The sequence below is a fragment of the Hemiscyllium ocellatum genome, chromosome 16 (genome assembly GCF_020745735.1).
Source record: "Hemiscyllium ocellatum isolate sHemOce1 chromosome 16, sHemOce1.pat.X.cur, whole genome shotgun sequence".
Classification (NCBI taxonomy): domain Eukaryota; kingdom Metazoa; phylum Chordata; class Chondrichthyes; order Orectolobiformes; family Hemiscylliidae; genus Hemiscyllium; species Hemiscyllium ocellatum.
Window position 1 is genome coordinate 41247302 of NC_083416.1, and position 20059 is coordinate 41267360.

The following is a 20059-nucleotide window of genomic DNA, read 5'->3' on the forward strand; positions in this document are numbered from 1 at the left end:
GCAATCTGATAAGATTCACATCCATTGATGTTATAGAATAGAATCGACCCATATGTCGATGTGGAGATACATGATCAATTACTTACCTCAGGGTCAAATATTATATGAAGGTTGCCAATGGTCAGGAGTGTGTTCATCACAATGCATTAATATTAAATCCCTTTATGATTACACTGTGTTTGCTCTATAGCTAACATTAAACAGTGTGTGGTGTGAGTGAAATATTCCTTGTCTAAATGAGGAAAAGTTGGTTAAAGAAGGACAAGTTCTTTAATCATTTAACTCACCTGTGATTTGACAATTATTCATTCTTTCAAACTTATTGATATCTTTTCATATTTGAAAGAGTTACTTCATTGCACTTGGCTATTCTTAGCTCACTGCCACAACGCCTCAAGCTGCATGTAATGACTTAATTGAACACAGAATATAAGAAACAGAAACAAGAGAAGACCAAACAGCCCATTGCCTCCATTCCATTATTCAATATGTTACAATGATCTTGGGTCCCAACTTTACTTTCCCAACCATCCCCAATTGATTTGACTCCTGAGAGAGTAAAATATCTCAGCCTTGAATATATCTAATAATGTCACATCCACATTGCTTCGGGGCATTGAATTCCAAAGACTTTTTAAATGAAGATTTTCCCCTCATTTTAGCTCTAAATGATCAGTCCTTTTATCCTGAAACTGTGCAGTTTGTTCTAGATTCTCTAGTGAACAGTAACAAGTCAGTTCTTATTCTATTATACCCCTCCATAATATTAAATGTTTCAATAAAATCACCTCTCATTCTTTTAAATTTGAGATAATATAGCACTAACTTATAATTTCTCTTATCATGGGACAACCATCATATCCCAGGAATCAATTCAGTGAACCTTCACTGTACTGCCTCCAATGCATGTATCTACTTTCTAAATGGTGATCTAAATTAGACACAGTATTCCAGATGTGGTCTCACCAAAGGGTCATGCTTTCGTGACAAGATTTATTTGTTACTATACTTCGGTAATGTTGCAATAAAGGTCAAAATGACATTTGCTTACCTAATTGTTTGTTGTAACTTTGAGCCAACCATTTGTTTTCTTTGTTCAGATATCATGGTCTCAGGTCTCACTAGACAGAGACATTTACAAATTTCCTGCACTTTCCTATTCTTAAATTACCCTTAGAAGTCCCATATTTAACTACAGAGGAACCTTAATTATCCGACATTCAGTTATCTAAATATTGGATTATTGAGCAAGATCGCAAGGTGCCGATGCTTGACTAAATTATGTCATCTGGCATTCAATTATCTGGAATTCGAGTAACCTAACGAAATGCTCCCCGCTCATGTCTTTCGGATAATCAAGGTTCCTCTATAATCTAATAGAATTGTCAAGCAAGATTTCCTTTCATGAAATCATGTTGACTTATTTTAATCATTTTCTAAATTCATTGTCAAAACTCCATTAATAATACATTCTGACATTTTTCAAATGATGATATCAGTATAATTGGCTGATATCTCTGTATTCTTTCTTCCTCCTTTCTTGAATAAGTTTGTGTTATGTTTGTCGAGTTTCAATCTGTTGTGACTGTTCCAGTAACTCGAATTTTGGAAAATCACAGTGAACATATTCATTATCTCTGCAGTTATATGCTTCATAACACTAGGTTGTAGGCTAATAGATTCTGACCATCTCCAGATAGTAGCCCCTTAACTTTCTTCGGTATGTTTTTCACTGATTGTAGTAATTACCTTGATTTTCTCACTCATATTAGCTCTTAGATTAATCTTTATTTTTGGTATATAACTTTGGATCTTTGGTGAAAACAAACAAACAATTATTCAATATATCTGCTGATATTGGGTGATTCAGTGATGGTAATACCTCTCAATGGCAAGGAGAAGTACTTTGAGATCTTTACCTTGAGAAGGCCTTTTCCTAGCACTTACATGGCATACATGTTACTTTCCACTTATCAGTCTAAACTTAGATATTGTTCAAGTCTTGTTGCATTATAAGCTTGGACTGCCTCTGTATTTCAGTGGTTGCAACTTATATCGAATGTTGCGCAATCATCAACAAACATTCCAACATTAGGCTTTACAATCTGAGTAATTTTTTCACATTATTGGATAGGTGCCAGTGTACTGGAATATCTTGACTAGATATTTGGCTCATTCTGGAGCTTAGGTCTCAGAGTCATAGGGTTTTACAGCATTTAAAAAAGTTCATTCCCTCACCATGTCATGCTGGTCATCAAAAACCTATCTAGTCACATTTTTCAGCACTTGACACATAGCCTTGTTTGCTGTGGTGTTTCAAGTACTCATCTAAATATTCCTCAAATGTGAAGCTCCTATCTCCAGTGGGATTAATAGTGAATTTCAGTTAACCCCACTCTCTGAGTAAAATAACATTTCCTCCGTCTGCTCTAAACCTCCTCTTACCTTAAATATATGCCCCCAGCTGATTGATCTCTCTCCAAAAGGGAAAGGCTTCTTCCTATCCAGTTTACCTAGGCCTCTTATATTCTTGTACATAAAAAGGGTTCAGTACTGTTGATGAAATGTCATTAAGGCCATAGTCTTTGCAATGTTTAGTGACATCAGCCCTTTCTTATATCACTGAATCGAACCAATTGAATACTAGCATCTGTCATGCCGGGGATCTCAGGAGGAGACCAAGATAAATCATCCATTCAGTGCTTTTGAATGAAGGTGATTGCCAATTTTTCAATTTCTGGGCTCCCCATCACTAAGAGTTGGGATATTTATTTGGACTCCTCTACTTGTTATTTAATTGTCTGCCACCACTCACAACTGGTGGCAGCAGGGATGCAAATCTTTTACTTACTGAGTTGATTCCGGAATCTATCATCCTATCTTACTCTAAAGAATTCAATTATTCCTGTGGTGAAGCATTGTTAGCTTGACAACTCAATCTTAGGTATTCCTGGTGCTGTCTTGGCATGCCTTGCCCTGCCTCATTTCTCCATTGAAGATGCAACCTTATTGCTGTGGATCTGGAATCACATGTAAATCAGATCAGGTAAAGATGGAAGATATCCTTCTTTAATGCAGTAGTGAACCACATTAAAAGAACAAATGCTGGAGATCATAGTGGGTCAGACAGCATCCATGGAGAGCTAGCTAATGTTTTGAGTCTAGATGACTCTTCATCTGAGTTTCTTTACAACCAATAAGGATCATTTCATGACACCATTACTTAGACTAGCTTTCAATTTCAGATATTTTTAATCACTAATTCAATTTATTAATTGAACTTAATTTCCACTAGGAATCATGGTGGGATTTGAACTCCTGCCCTGGGACTCCAGTTTGTGAGTCTTATAATTATATGGCTATTTCCTTGTCTTCCATTCCTGATTTTCTGAGCTAAGATTTTTTCTCACTAATATCCTTACGTAATTATCAAATTCCTTTTTCTTTCCAGTTCTAGCTTTCTTTTCTCAATGTTGTTTACTATGGAATATTTATTTCCCACCTTCATCACCTTTTAAAAGTACTTCTGTAATGGCAATTGGATCAAAACAACTTATCTCTATTTGTGTCACTAGTTTAACTGTCACATGTTGAATGTTCCATGCATTAAGACAAAGTCACTTCAGTTTTATCTTTTACTGATATTTCCTGCATAGACCTTGGTCTTTCAGCTTTAAAATACTATATCATATGCAACAAAGTTTATGTTTTGACAGATACATCAAAAGCATAGGGATTGCGTTTCTACAGCTATTTAAAAGATTTCTGTGCGTTTGATTCATCTACCTAGGATGCATGAATTTAATGATACGACTGACCATATCCTAGTAGGTTCACAGTCACTGCTTTTAACAATACCCGTATTACGATAAACTTAAACATGGGAAATTATAAACTAGTTTTTGATCTGTCAATTTAACTGTATCTGCTACTTTATTGCTCAGGAAAAAAAAAGTAAACACTCAGGGATGTGACTGAAAATACAGCACCAAATACTCTAAATATTGAAAAATGTAGAAGGAAGCTTCACTTTGAAAACTCATATATGCCAATATGCAAAGTAATTAAAGCTCAACTTTGAGGAGTATATATTGCTTTTATGAAAAAAATGTTTGAATGTACCACTTTGTTCCTCAATTAAAGATTTCATCCTTACTAGCTCCATTAATCATTTCTCTTTCAATGTCTTAGTGGTTAATTAAAATCACACAACTGTCTGCATTTCAACTATTATGAAAATGTAAACATTACATTTTGCCAAGTCTGGCACAGTTTCATACCAGATAAAATAACATCATTCTGCTTACATGTGATGTTTCATCAGCTTAACCCCCTTGCCCATAAAATGCCATTATCCATAAACCAGTAATGAGATGGGATTCGATTACACATGAGAGTGCAGTATTTTATCTGATAATAATATTATGAAATCTTCCTGACTACTGAGTTACAGAAATAACTATCAGTAACAGCCAGATTGTGTTCCAGTGAAGGATGTAGCTTATAATTGTGTGTAATAAGTTATCATTTATCCTCTGACGTAGTTGGGTGTTTGGAGTTTAAAAGCACTTCAATCCCATTTAATATTTCAGATTTATTACAATAAAATGTCCTCAAGGCAAAGAAAGAGCAACAGGTATTTTGTTGGAGAGTAATTATAAATCTGCAGCTCTGTCTATAATTAAGCATCTAAAATGTGTTATATGCTGCCATAGAAATTGAAAGCAGCATCAAAATAAAATTGTAAATTGAAATGCTTTTAAAACTTATTTTAACTGATCTAAATAATAATACTTGAAGAATGATGCAAGTGTTCTTATTACTCTGGTTGGGAGCTTGTAGCTTACAAATTGACTACTACATTCCCAGAACTGCAAAGCACTTAATTTGCTCTAAAATGTTTTGCGAAGTCCTAAGCTCATGAAAGGTGCTATTTAAATGCCCTTCTCTTTTATTCAGACAAAAGCTTGGAACTCTTTTATTCAGACAAAAGCTCTTTATACCAGTCATAGATGATGCCAAGAGACATTGGAGAAAAGGAAATGCACAGATGGAAATACAATGGCAATGACATTTTAGAAAAAAGAAAAAAGAATGAAAGGATTTTTTTTATTTGCCTAAGCAGTACATCATTTTTCAGTCTTACTAGAGTTCAGTCCTTAGGCATTGAAGATTTCATACATAATAATGAATAACGCTTGCATTGCAATTAACATCCTGTTACATGACATAAACTGTTGAAAGCTTAATTCCAACAACTTGCAATAGTGTTATAACTGTAAATTTTATAAGGTGGTTTAGGGCAAATAGAATTTTAAGATGTCACCTAATAAGGTGATAAATATGAAGTAAGTGTACTCAATTTATGCATTAACTGTATACCATTTTATACAAATGTGTATGTTTAAAGTATATTTCAAAATCTGAGAATTTGACCAGAATTAATTAAATAATTAGATTCATGTTCATCTCACAAAATATATTGAGACTCATCAGGATTCATGTCTCATGATTTCAATTCATATTACCATATGCAAAATATGTATTACTTCAAAGGAGATGGTGTACAGATTTTGAGAAACTCATAACAATTTGATTATAACTACAGGAACCATTGGAAGTATGTTTCAAAGAGATGTCAGATATATAATTATTACAAGTATGAGACTTTTCCAACTAGATAAATCCACAATTTGACCACTTTTTAAATCTTGCCACTGGGTTTAATTTTAAAAATATGAAAAAAAAATCTGTATTCAGTTATTTGAAACTATTGCTAGTAGCATGACAAACATATGGTTGATTATTGCTACAATCTTTGACACTCCATAGTCAGCACAGATTTAAGGTTGTTTATATAAGCTTCTGGATTTGTCAGTGACTCATCCAGTTATAAAGCTCGGATGATTTGCTTTTTTTTACTACACTGGCATCTAGTGGTAAATTGCAAGCATTCAACATCCAAAACCATTTTATGGTGAAGGTTAACTGATTAATATGAGTTCAGCCAGTTATATTTAAAGATAACAGAATGTGGCAATGTCATTGCAATCCAGATAATCAAATTAATGGAAAACCATTAAAGTCTTCAGGAAATGCAGCACTGTCACTGTTCTCTTAGTTTGATGTTAGGCATCCCAGTGTAGCATGTGAAAAGTTAGGGAAATCTTCTGGCGTACTGAACAATATTTATTCCTCAGCCAATGCCTGTAACAAATGGTCTGCTTATTTATTCCATTGTTATTTGTTGAATCCTGCTGTGTGTACATTCTAATGCAAGGAATCATGGCAACCAAGCAACTACACTTCAAAGCACTTCATTGGTTGGAAAACACTTGAGGAAATTCTAAGGTTGGAAAGTCACAACACAAATGTAAATCTGCCTGTTTGATTGCTTATCTGCCTTTCTTTCATGTGTTTCACTGACTATAATCCTTTTTATATTTACAAAGTTTGCAGATGTTCTCAGATGATCTAAATAATTATATCCCAAATAAGTCTTCTGTAAGATTTCAATAAAGAACTGAACAAGAAATCTGAGATTTTACATCTATTAATTTGATTCAACAAAAGATATATTGTCTACTTTCAGGAAATGTTGGAAATATTCAGTGGATCAGCAGCACCTAAAGGGAACAAAATGGTGTGAATGGGCTGTATTATCCATACATATGGGGACAGGTAAAACAAAGAAGGGCTAGTAGAGTAGCAAGAGTAGCCTGGGAAGCAAGAGATTGTTGGTGAAGCAGTTCGGATGCCTGCCAGAAAGTCAATTGAGTTATTTATGTGGCCAATTAAATGGTACTTCCTGTCTCCGTAAGTATTTTACTGCATTGCAAAGTCATAGAGGAATATGGCATGGAAAGAGACCTTTTCGTCTGCCAAGCAATAATCCCAAACTAAATTAGCCCCACCTGTCTGCTTCTGGCCCATATCCCTCCAAACCTTTCTTATTCATGCACTTATTTAACTATCTTTTAAACATTATAATGGTGCCATCCACCATTTCCTCAGAAAGTTCATTCCACACATGAACCACCCTCTGTGTAACATATATGCTCACCATTTCTTTTTTAAAGCTCTCTCCTCTCACCTTAAAAAATGTCCCCAATCGTAAAATTCCCTATCCTAAGGAAAAGACACCTACAATTAACTCTATCTTATACCCCTTATGATTTTATAAACTCCTATAAGGTCACCTCTCAACCTCTGATGCTCCAGTGAAAAAAGTCCCAGGCTCTCCAACTTTTCTTTATATCTTATTTCTTCCATACCCAGCAATGTCCTGGTAAATCTCTTCTGAACCTTCTTTAGCTTAATAATATCCTTCCTATAACTGGGAGACCAGAACTGGATATCTAGTTACATGGAGAAGCCACCCTGTGAAATTCCTCTGGGATAGGGGAATCTCCTAATATGGAGAGTCTGTTGCCTAGACTAGAATCCTGAGTAACAATGGATGCTCAGGACAATAGTGCCATTTATGTTCCCACCTCAGCTTGCTGGGGCATAGCTCTCTGGCTCAGCCTTCCTCAAATATGTGTTAACATTCTTTGAGGATACCAGACATTGAGGCCCCCTGTCTCAGGAACTCTGCAAATAGTCACTTCCAGCAGTGATGCTGCTGAGAGTGCTGAGTCTAAAAAAGTCCCATCGCTCACTGGAATAGGGTCTCTTCTTCATGACAATCAGCAACATTCAGCCAATGACTAAGGTCTGCAACATTTCACCAGAACTGGGTTCCTTGGTTAAGCAAGCAAAATATTTCTTGCCATCTGTAGGGAACAACATTTTCCACCATTCTTTGCAGTCAAGAGGAGAGCCTGCAGAGTAGCATTGCTGACCCGTGGAACCATTCCATGAAAGCCTTGTAACATTCCACTGCTAACAGCACCTTGCTACGCTCCATTGACTTGAACTGAAGATGCAGGCAATGAAAGCTCCTGGTCTGTGCTAGATGGTGGGGCTGGTATGATGCAACGGAAAGACTTAAAGTATTGCAAACATAGCTGGCCCATGTTTCAAAATGGTACAAGCGCCAGTGCTCTCATCAAATGACAGAAGTTTTGACAGCTTCCTACCCACTGTGACACTTGATTTGCGAGGTCCTGTGCCTTCAACTTGTAAGTTGGCAGGACATCATCTTGGCTCAAATGGCAATTCTCCTCACAGCTGGATTCATTCTGAAACCCATGTTTCTGAATTCAAATTCCATCTGAGTGTGAGACTTGTAGTCCGTGTTAGATTTGAAAGTAACATTTATTCAGGTCAACAATAATCATTTTTAAATCAATGAAAATACAAATTCTAACAACAGTTAAATAGTGATTATCATTGCATTATCTTTTTCCACTTGGTTTTAGTTAGAGCCTTAAATCTTGTTTGAAGTGGAAGATGTTTCACTTAAAATCAAGTCTTGACCTCAAGTTCATTGTAAGGATCTTCTGTAGCCTGGTTGATTGATTGGATCTGGGTTCATTTGTGACAGGCATTGGATCATTACTTGGCTGCAAAATGAGCTTTTCTTATTGGCATTAGAAGGCAGGATTTGAGCAGTTACACTATTTTGCTGAGGTTGCATCCCTGAAGTCTTACTTCGGGGCTGGAACAGCTGTGGCATCTGGGTATGACAAAGTAAATAGTCATCATAGATGCTCCTGCTGAAGCAGAAATACAACTGCAGGATGTTTTTTCAAAAACCAGCTGGATGCTGGTTAAGTCGCTCTTGTTGACAAAGGTTGCCAGTTGGCTTAATAGAGCTTTGATGGCCTCATGGGTGCAATTGTTGCCATCATGTACATGAATGACTGTGATGGCCCCCAAACAACACTCTTTCATACCTTTCTGCCAGGGTCAGTGCTATAGCAGACTCAAACCCTCCAGCCCATTTAAACATGGTTTTGCTGACCCCTTTAGTGTACCAGTGAATGGCTACCTATGAAACACACACTTCTAACCCAGAAGGAGCTGGGCAATCAGAGGTTCAACACAGTCCGACCTTCGGTGTCACTGGTATTGGCTGTTCACCATGCCATTCTGCAGTATCATAGGCAGCTCAGTGACAGACTTGCTTTGACAGCCACAACCTTCTCTAATGTTGATATTCTGACATTTTGAGTTAGATCACGTGACTCTAAAAACACTGGCATGTGTCTTGGTGGGATTTCATCTGCTGCCAATCCCCAAGGTATCTGGCCTGCCGAAACACAGGCTGCACTGCTTTCTGCTGTTCCACCATCTTCAGCGGCTCTGGTGCCTGAAGGTATTACCCTCTCCTCCTCAACTCCAGGGGCCAGGTGGACGAGATGGTTCAGTCTCACCCACCCTTTTTTATTGGTTGCTGCCCTTGAAGGGAACATTTCTACAGTAGCTCCCAGATCTTGATGACACACCAAATGCACATGGAGCTTCCTTTCTGCTCTTCTGGACTATGCATATTTGTCCAAGCCGCTTTTTTTGAGTTTACTGGCCTCCTCTATCATTTTGGGGAAAGTTTCCATTCAATGACTGCTGGCTGTGCAATGGCTGGCCTTCTCCTCAGAGCTCAGGGCCTCACTTGCGTACAGTGCAGTGGTGGCCTGTTATCCCAATATGGCAAATATTTAATTCATAATAAAATATTTAATTTCATCCAGAAGCATGTAAATCTATTTTAACTACTTCTTTCAGAAGTTCTATTGGGGACCCATCACTTCCATGAGTCATCATCATCTCCATGCCTCTTTACTGCCTCATAATATGGTCGCCATGGCCCTCCCACTACCCTTCCTCTGCATCGCTCCTTGCTCATCAGGTTCCATTAAATTCTGTTTCTCTTATTGGAAATCAAATTACTACAGCTTGCTACAATGTTCTGTTTCAAAAGTGACACAGTGGCTCAGTGGTTAGCACTAGTGCCTCCCAGCATCAGGGACCCAGGTTCAATCCCAGCCTCCGGTGACTAACTGTGTGTGGAGTTTGCACAATCCCCCCAAGTCTGCGTGGGTTTCCTCCCACAGTCCAAAGGTGCTCAGGTTAGGGTGGATCGGCCACGCTAAATTGCCCCGTTGTGTCCAGGGATGTGCAGGTTAGGTGGGTTAGCCATAGGAAATGCAGGATTACAGGGATGGGGTGGGATGGTCTTCAGAGGGGCGGTGTGACCTGATGGGCTGAATGGCCTGGGGCTTCAATATTGTGGGAAGCATGGTGGCACAGTGGTTAGCACTGCTGCCTCACAGCACCAGAGACTCAGATTCAATTCCTGCCTCAGGCGACTCTCTGGAGTTTGCACATTCTCCCCATGTCTGCGTGAGTTTCCTCTGGGTGCTCTGGTTTCCTCCCACAATCCAAAAATGTGCAGGTTAGGTGAATTGGCCATGCTAAATTAACTGTCGTGTTAGGTGAAGGGGTAAATGTAGGGAAATGGATCTGGGTGAGTTGCGCTTCAGCGGGTCGGTGTGGACTTGTTGGGCCGAAGGGCCTGTTTCCACACTGTAAGTAATCTAATCTACTTGACTTATTTGAACAAGCTTATTAAAATGTAAATTTCACTTGTCTAAGTGTAATGAGAGAGTTGCCACAACTGCCAGATTTTTCCATAGATTAAAACAAACTCGAGCTGGATTTGAATACTGTGCAAATCTATTTCCAACAATCATCTTTGTCAGAAAGAAGAATGTAAAGTCAGAGTGACAATGTCATTTATGGAGAACATCTGCAAGGTTTGAATACATTTGATGCACACACAAAATCTTGACTCATTGCTTTATAAATAAAAAGATAACATGAAAATTTAGAATACTGTTTTGCTTATTTTACAGAATAAAATAATTGAAGGGAATATTAAGAAAATTATCAGGTCAGCCATGATCGCATTGAATATCAGACCAGAATCAATGAGCTGAAAACCTCCTACATCTTAGGGTCTTAATTTAATGTTGCTTAGCTTTGGTCCTGTGCAATTTAAATTACAATCCTGTCTATTCTGAAGCATTGCAACATGGCTCCTTCTACAGACTCAATACTGTCTTGCTAGCTTCTATATTTAATTAAATCTGGCACATCAGGATCCTTATCACTCCATGAATATCACATACAGGCATGTTATTCACGAGACAGAACATTTCCACAGGGACTATAATTATGCTTTCTGAACAGACTCACGAAAGACATACATCCGATCTATCAATATAATTCCACATTTTCCATCATCCATTGAAAATGACAGCCTGCTGATCTATGGCAGCATGGCGAACTCGCTGCAAGTAAAGGTTTTGCCAAAAATCCAGGTGAATCTTACATCAGTGAATGCCAGAAACAGAAACTGTCTTTAAGTGACCAGAAGAGCTCTAAAGTGAAAAAGAACATTCTAAACTCTAGTTATTTATTAAACTACATAAAATGCTGTTTAAATCTAAAGGTTTTCAAAGTATATCAGAATTTCGTCAGTACTTGACAACGATCAGCAAGGCAGCCTATGTGTGGAACTGCAGGAGATAGGAGAGATATTTAAAAAGTATTTTGTATCAGTGTTTACTGTGGAGTTCTTTTTTTCAGAATTTCTACAGTCTGGAAACAGGCCATTCAGCCCAATAAGGAGAAAGTGAGGACTGCAGATGCTGGAGATCAGAGCTGAAAATGTGTTGCTGGAAAAACGCAGCAGGTCAGGCATACTTCCAAGGAACAAGAGATTCGACGTTTCAGGCATGAGCCCTTCTTCAGGAAGCTCATGCCCGAAATGTCGACTCTCCTGCTCCTTGGATACTGCCTGACCTGCTGCGCTTTTCCAGCAACACATTTTCAATTCAGCCCAATAAGTCCACACTGACCCTCCAAAGAGTAACCCATCCAGACCCAATCCCCAATCACTTTGCATTTCCCCTGATTAATGTATCTAACTTACACATCCCTGAATATGATGGGCAATTTAACATGACCAATTCACCTAATCTGCATATCTTTGGACTGTGAGAGGAAACTGGAGCACACCCAGGCAGAGATGAGGAGGACGTGCAAACTCCTCACAAACAGTCACCTGAGGTTGGAATCGAACCTGGGTCCTTTGTGCCACTGAGTCAATGTGGTGGCATCTTGAAAAATGTCCTCATTACAGAGGAGGAGGAGCTAGATGGCTTAAAATGCATAAAGATGTATAAATCTGCCAGACCTAATCAGGTGTACCCTAGAATGCTTTGGGAAGCTGGGGAAGTGATCACTGGGCATCTTTCTGAGATATTTGGATCATCGATAGCCACAGGTGAGGTACCAGAAGACTGGAGGTCGGCTAATGTGCTGCCACTAGTTAAGAAAGGTGGTAAGGAAAATCCAGGGAACTATAGACCGGTGAGACTGACATCAGAGGTGGGCACGTTGTTGGAGGGAATCCTGAGGGACGGATAGGCAAGGACTGATTAGAGATAGTAAACATGACTTTGTGCATGGGAAATCATGTCTCACTAACTTAATTGTGTTTTTTGACAAAGCAACTAAGAGAATTGATGAATGCAGAGCAGTGGACATGGTCTATATGAACTTCAGTAAGACATTCAACAAGGTTCCTCATGGTAGATTGGTTAGCAAGGTTAGATTGCAAGGAATACAGGGAGAACTAGCCATTTGGATACAAAACTGGCTCAAAGGTAGAAGATAGAAGGTGTTGGATGGTTGCTTTTCAGACTGGAGGCCTGTGACAAATGCCACAAGGGTCGGTGGTGGGTCCACTTCTTTTTCATCATTTATATAAATGATTTGGATGTGAACATGAGAGGTATAGTTAGTAAGTTTACAGATAACACCAAAATTGGAGTGCAGTGGACAGTGAATAAGGTTACCTCAAAGTACAATGGGATCTTGATCAGATGGACCAATGAGCTGAGTAGCAGCAGATGGAATTTAGATTAGATTAGATTACTTACAGTGTGGAAACAGGCCCTTCGGCCCAACAAGCCCACACCGACATGCCGAAACGTAACCCATCCACACCCATTCCCCTACATTTACCACTTTCACCTAACACTACGGGCAATTTAGCATGGCCTAACCTGGACATTTTTGGATTGTGGGAGGAAACCGTAGCACCCGGAGGAAACCCACGCAGACATGGGGAGAATGTGCAAACTCCACACAAAGAGTCGCCTGAGGCAGGAATTGAATCCAGGTCTCTGGCGCTGTGAGGCAGCAGTGCTAACCACTGTGCCACCATGCCGCTTTAATTTAGATTGATGTGAGATGCTGCATTTTGAAAAGACAAATCAGGGCAGAACTTAAACAGTTAATGGTAAGGTCCTGGGGAATGTTGCTGAACAAAGAGATCTTGGAGTGTAGGTTCATAATTCCTTGAAAGTGGAGTTGCAGGTAAATAGAATAATGAAGAAGGTGCTTAGTATGTTTTCTTTTATTGGTCAGAGAATTCAGTATAGGAATTTGGAGGTTATATCGTGGCTGTACAGGACAAAGGTTAGACGACTTTTGGAATATTGTGTACAATTCTAGTCTTCCTCCTATAGGAAGGATATTGTGAAACTTGAAAGAGTTCAGAAAAGATTTACAGCTATGTTGCCAGGGTTGGAGATTTTGAGCTATAGGGAGAGGCTGAATAGGTAAAAACAATGACTGCAGATGCTGGAAACCAGATTCTGGATTAGAGTGGTGCTGGAAAAGCACAGCAGTTCAGGCAGCATCCAAGGAGCAGGAAAATTGACATTTCGGGCAAAAGCCGTTTGTGGGCGGCACAGTGGTACAGTGGTTAGCACTGCTGCATCACAGCGCCAGAGACCCGAGTTCAATTCCCGCCTCAGGCGACTGACTGTGTGGAGTTTGCACATTCTCCCCGTGTCTGCGTGGGTTTCCTTCAGGTGCTCCGGTTTCCTCCCACAGTCCAAAGATGTGCGGGTCAGGTGAATTGGCCATGCTAAATTGCCCGAAGTGTTAGGTAAATGGGTAAATGTAGGGGAATGGATGGGTTGCGCTTCAGCAGGTTGGTGTGGGCTTGTTGGGCCTAAGGACCTGTTTCCACACTGTAAGTAATCTAATCTAATCAAATCACTCTCACCCACTTTTAAAAAAAGCCCTTCATCAGAAATACAGACAGAGTACCTGAAGGATGGAGAGAGATAAATGAGAGGAGGGTGGGGGTGGGGACAAAGTAGCATAGCGTGCAATAGGTGAGTGAGGGTGGGGATGAAGGTGATAGGTCAGGGACGAGGGTGGGGGAAGGTAGCAAAGAATACAATGGGTGTATGAGGGTAGGATGAAGGTGATAGATCAGAGAGGAGGGTGGAGTGGATAGATGGAAAGGAAGATAAGCAGGTAGGACAAGTCATGGGGACAGTGCTGAGCTGGAAGTTTGGAACTGGAGTGAGGTGGGGGAAAGGGAAGTGAGGAAACTGGTGAAGTCCACATTAATGCCCTGGGGTTGAAGTGTTCCAAGGCGGAAGATGAGGCATTCTTCCTCCAGGCGTCAGGTGGTGAGGGAGCGGCGGTGAAGGAGGCCCAGGACCTCCATGTCCTCGGCTGAGTGGGAGGGGGAGTTGAAACGTTAGGCCACAGGGCAGTATAGTTGATTGGTGTGGGTGTCCCAGAGATGTTCCCTAAAACGCTCTGCTAGAAGACGTCCAGTCTCCCCAATGTAGAGGAGACTGCATCGGGAGCAACGCCTACAATAAATGATATTTATGAATGTGCAGGTAAAACTTTGATGGATGTGGAAGGCTCCTTTGGGGCCTTGGATCGAGGTGAAGGGGGAGGTGTGGGCGCAGGTTTTACAGTTCCTGCAGTGGCAGGGGAAAGTGCCAGGACGGGAGGGCGGGTTGTTGGGGGGCGTGAACCTGACCAGGTAGTCACGGAGGGAACGGTCTTTGCGGAAGGCGGAAAGGGGTGGGAAAGGAAATATATCCCTCATGGTGGGGTCAGTTTGGAAGTGGCAGAAATGTCATCAGATGATTTGGTTTATGTGAAGGTTGGTAGGGTGGAAGGCGATCACCAGTGAGGTTCTATCCTTGTTACGGTTGGAGGGGTGGGGTCTGAGCGCGGAGGTGCGGGATGTGGACGAGATGCGTTGGAGGGCATCTTTAACCGCATGGGAAGGGAAATTGCGCTCTCTAAAGAAGGAAGCCATCTTGTGTGTTCTGTGGTGGAACTGGTCCTCCGGGGAGCAGATACGACAGTTGGGCTGGGGTTATTTTTACTGAAGTATCAGAGGCTGAGAGGGGTGATCTTATAGAGGTTTATAAAATCATGAAATGTATGAATAGGGTAAATAATCAAGGTATTTTCCCTGTGCAAAACGTGGTATGTAAATGGAATGTGTTGCCAGAAGAAGTGGTGGAGGCTAGTACAATTACAACATTAAATAGACATCTGGAAGGATGCATGAATGGGAAGGGTTTAGAGGACCAAGTGCTGGCAAATGGGACGAATTGGGCTGGGATATCTGGTCGGTGTGGACGAATTGGACCGAAGAGTCTGTTTCTGTGCTGCACATCTTTATGGCTCTATGAGTTACAGCTATCTCCATATTTATGAGATTGACAGCAATGGTTCAATAAAATTGTTCATCATAACCTTTTCTGGGTAATTGTAGATGGACAATGAACATGGCAATTTTCACCTTATTGGACTCTGTATCTAGGCCTGATGGGATGTAATATATCGCACATCTGCATCACCAATTCAGCCAATACTCGTTTTTTTTTCAGGTCTGCAACTTGTTCAACACTCAAGAAATGTCAATGACTTCTCCATTCTTTTCCCTGTCCTGTTGCTGTGCTTGAATGCCGATTGCTGCTCTCTGTAACATATTCTAGTTAACTTTTGTTGAGACTTAGAGAGTAGTGGGCTTGATTTTGAGCATGCTACCTCAGTGAAATGAAAGAAACATCCTATAAGTGAATCTGAAACGTGCCCTGAAAGTTCTTACAGGTTAGCACATTTTGGAAAGCAATGCCTTTAGACATGTGCTCCATGTGACTGGTGTCCATGGAGTGTACTCTAAGATGTTGGTGCCTCGTGTCCAACATGGAGGCACTTCAGAGCAAGTGGTGATCTGAATTTGCAAGGTACCTGCCCTGGTTTCTATGTTGAGAATTCATGATGTCCAACTTGTTTGGCAAGTTTGTTATTGATAGAAAGCTGACTTTTAATGAGGTGAGTTGAGCTGTCAACAAGGTATTTAACATGCAATAAACACCCTTAATGGACAATTCACCATAGCCGAATGAGAAATCCAACATCCTACTTTTGAAAAGAATATGCATGTTAAAGAGTGAGATGCTCTCAACTTGGAGACTGATCATTTTTGATTTCTTGTCTGATTCTGCATTCAGATGCCCATGAGCCTCTGCTCTGATCGACATTTGGGAATCTAGGTGCTCTTGTGCATAAATGGCCCATTGTAGATTCAGGGATTGTTAATCCTGTTCTTTTTACACAGAAACCTACAGAACAAAATTTGGCAATTTCTTTCTGAAAGAACAACACACTAGATCTTTTAATAACTTAATTCCAAGTAGAATAAGAGGAGATTTATCTGAGAATATATGAAGTTAATATCTAAATTGAGAGAGTTCTCTTTCATTGAGATAATGTATGTCAGCTTTGTGATTATAACAAAAGGGAATCCTGAAATAAACTAAAATGCTGAAAACCAGCAATGTAAAACAATATACTGCCTAGTCTTTAATATATGGTCAGGTTGAAATCCACTGCACCTCCTTCATCCCTGCATTGCAGATTCCATTCACCCTCTCCATCAGGTGTGTCCATCTCACCTTACCCAAGTTGCTCATGTTCAGCAACACTGACAATCACCATGGCTGCCTCAACAATAGTGATGATGACATACAAGACTGGGACCCCTTCTTCTATATAGGCCCTTTCACAGGTGATGTGAACCAACTTTGCCAACAAATGTAAAAAGAGAGAAATAAGGCATTTCAGGCATCAACAGGCAATGCCAAGGGATTATATTTATAATAGGTTGCATGCATCAGCGCTGGCAAATCTTTGCCAGGACTATGGTTCTGAGCCTTGCTGAGGGTTCATTGATTCCTGATGAAGGGCTCTGGCCCGAAATGTCGAATTTCCTGTTCCTTGGATGCTGCCTAACCTGCTGTGCTTTAACCAGCAACACATTTTCAGCAGTTGCTGAGGGTTCAGTAAGTGTGCACATTCCCTGACAATCAGGAGCAGCATGCACCCTCAGTTTCATTCGCTACAGTGTCTGTTGGAGGATTCATATCCAGAAGGCTGTCCTGAGTATTTGTTTTTGCATGGACCTTGTCAGTGTGATGAATAGCACTAAACCACTTCTTACAGTGGACCAAGGTTCCTTCTGGCCACACTTCACATTCTTGTGTTCTCAGCCATCTTTGTCCAAGCTTGCTTGGTTTGCAAGGCTGACCTTCTCTTGACACCATCTGGAAAAAGGACAATCTTCCTATAACCTCAAGAAGAACCTCGGATCTTGCATCAGAAAGAGAAAGGGCAGCTCTGTCCTCGGTTCCAGCACTCTGCTCCTCCTGGTTCACCAGAAACACACAATTGATTGTGTGAACTTGCCGATCGTGGGTTTAATGTTGGCCTATTGGCTTTCTGTCCCAATCCCAAATCTGCCAACTCATCTGCATTAGCTCTCCATTCTCCCTCCGGTCAGTTCACAATCTGCCCCAATGAAAAGCAAGAGCTGTTGTTGCTTCCCTCGGCGGGATCAGGACCCAAAACAATCCTGACATTTACTTCCCAACAACCGAAGGAAAATTCTCCCTGGTAATTATCTGGGCTGACCCAATCTGCTGGCAAGATTTAACCCTAAGAAGAGCTTCCGACCATATATACAAGAGCATCTATTTTCACTTCCATAACATCACCCGACTCTTAACGTCATCCCAGCTCAGTTCACTGGCTGCTGAAAACTTTATTTATTTATTTTGTTAGTACTAGATTTAACGATTGCAGCACACTGCTGACTGGACTCCCATATTCTATTGTTATAAAGAGAAAGGGTGGTTAAATACAATCTCACAAACCTTGACCAGTTTGTAGTAGCCCTTTCTAACTTGACACAATGAGATAGAAAATGGCGATATTAGTCAGGGTGTATAGTTAGGCTGAAAGTGCCTAAAGGGTTCTTTAAAGTCTGATCAAAATGATTACAAGAAGACAAGTGCACTCAATACGTAGTTAAATTTTTGGGTTAGGATATTTAAAACTAACACTATTGATACATATCTATATTTATAAAGTAATACAATTAGGTTAAACAACTGAGATAAATACACGAGTCTCACAGTGCCTTTCTATCCATTAGGGACTTTGGCAGTGACAGCACTCAGATCTCTATCTCAGATTCCATTGCACCACTTACATGAACCTCAGCCTGATGGTGTGGAATCCATGGCCTTGCCTATCATCATCCTGGTGCAGTGGGGTATGTCCATGGTCCCGGTCTCACCATCCCAGCCCAGTGGGGAAGGTCTATGAGTGGGGAAGGCCTATGAGTGGGGAAAGTCCCTGACATTAATTCTACCAGTCTTTCTGCTTTAACACATGTTTTGTTAATGCAAATTTGCTCTAACACCATTGATAAGCTGGGGACACTGTTTCTAAAGTACAAACTTTTAAAGTGTGTATTGGTTATAACACGATTCCAGCCCCGTTAGTTTAAATGGTATTGTTGATATACAATTTTCTTAGAACACTGTGTTGCATGAGAATGGAACTATCATGTTATAGCAGAACTGATTGTATTTTGAATCTAAGGGAACATCCTGAATCTCCATTTTGCAATACTCCCAGTACCTATCCAGACATTCCATTGTATAGAAAACAGGTTGAAAGGAGTTTCAGGTGGCTCAGTGCTAACTACAAAAAAGAACAGTTCTGACAGACAGTCAAGGTTATGCAGTTACATTCCAGCTAAAACAGACATGTTTTTTACTCCAGGCCTGTGTTCATGCATTTTTTTTATTTTGCTTCAGTTGCGCATTGTCATGAGCAATTAACCCTTAATAGTTTGGTTTGAAGATATCATTTTTAAACCCAACATTACAGGGGAAGTTCTAACATGGCTCTATGAAATGTGTTATCAAGGAAAACACATTGATAATTGTGTTATCAATTAGTATTGTATTTTAATTAAACTCTTCCAAACTCTATCAATGTTTTTACTAAATTAAAAATCACACATTATAATCCAACAGGTTTATTTGGAAGCAGTAGCTTTCGGAGCATTGATCCTTCATCAGGTTTGGTGGCTGTTTAAAAGGCGAGATGAGGAGTTCCAGGGAAGGTCTTGGTGAGGTGGTCATCCTCATCGATAATGTGTTGCAGGCTGTGAAGAACATAGCGTAATTGTTTGGCTCCTGGAGAATACTCAACAATGAAGGGTACCCTGCCGCTTGCAGCATGTGTCTGTCTCCTGAGGAGGTCATTACGATTTCTCGTTGTGGCATGTCGGACCTGGCTGTTGATGAGATTTACATATCGAAGAACAGAAAGCAGCATATCCCATTATAACAGTTGGAAGTTTTAATCTAAGATTGTTTACTCTATCACATCTCAATGTCACTGGACTCCTTTGTGTTTAAATTCTTCCACAACCACATGATGAAGGAGCGGTGCTCCAAAAGCTAGTGTTTCCAAATAAACCTGTTGGACTATAACCTAGTGTTATGTGATTTTTAACTTTGTCCACCCCAGCCCAACACTAGCACATCCAAATCAGTAAGCACGCTTAAATTTCTAAATAAACAGTCTCAAATCTACACTAGCTATCTACTTCTGACATGCATTTCTGAGGATTTGCTATGTCCTATCCACAGGTTCCTACCACTGCATTTGAATTGTTAATTTGAAAAGACTGGTAATACTTATTCAATAAGACTGGGGCAGACTGCTATTTGAGAGCTGGCTTATGTTTCAGGATCTGTAGTCATTGATTCAGACCTCTCCTCTCATGTATGGCTGGTTGTGGTTGTTGAAGGTGCTCTCAGGAAACATCATTAAGGAAGGTGCAAAAGGAGGGAGAGCAAGGACTCCAGGTTACCCCTTTTATCTCCTTCCTTGTGCCCTTCTCAAAGGTTCT